Genomic DNA, 537 nt, shown 5'->3' on the forward strand with positions numbered 1-537 from the left:
GGTGCCGTCCAGATGACCTGGGCTCACAACAGCCTGCGGCCCCCCCTCACTGTGCTTCACTGGAGCCTGCGGGCTGGGGAGTGTGGGCGGCTCCCCCTCACTGTGCTTCACTGGGGCCTGCGGGCTGGGGGGATGTGGGCGGCTCCCCCTCACTGTGCTTCACTGGGGCTCACAACAGTGCTGCGGCTCCCCTCACTGTGCTTTACTGGGGCCTGCGGGCTGGGGGGGTGTGGGCAGCTCCCCCTCACTGTGCTTTACTGGGGCCTGCGGGCTGGGGGGGTGTGGGCCCGTGTCCCGGTGGAGTCAGCGTGCGGTGCTGTCCAGATGGCCTGGGCTCACAACAGTGCTGCGGCTCCCCCTCACTGTGCTTTACTGGGGCCTGCGGGCTGGGGGGGTGTGGGCCCGTGTCCTGGTGGAGTGAGCGTGCGGTGCCGTCCAGACGACCTGGAGCCAGGGGAGGTTGGCGAGGTTGGCGGCGTTGCCGAGCTGTGGCCATGGCAGGGGCTGGTGCTCTCAGCTCCAGCGGGCGGTCTGTGG

General features: G+C 70.0%; 1 protein-coding gene across 1 annotated transcript in view; it reads left to right on the plus strand.

The window, feature by feature from the left end:
* Window positions 1–537, plus strand: part of ACAD9 (acyl-CoA dehydrogenase family, member 9) — a 49,851-nt gene that overhangs the window by 47,238 nt on the left and 2,076 nt on the right. The gene's annotated exons all lie outside the window — the stretch shown is intronic.

This window comes from Bison bison, unplaced genomic scaffold (genome assembly GCF_000754665.1).
Source record: "Bison bison bison isolate TAMUID 2011002044 unplaced genomic scaffold, Bison_UMD1.0 scf7180017864482, whole genome shotgun sequence".
In the NCBI taxonomy this organism is placed as follows: Eukaryota; Metazoa; Chordata; class Mammalia; order Artiodactyla; family Bovidae; genus Bison; species Bison bison.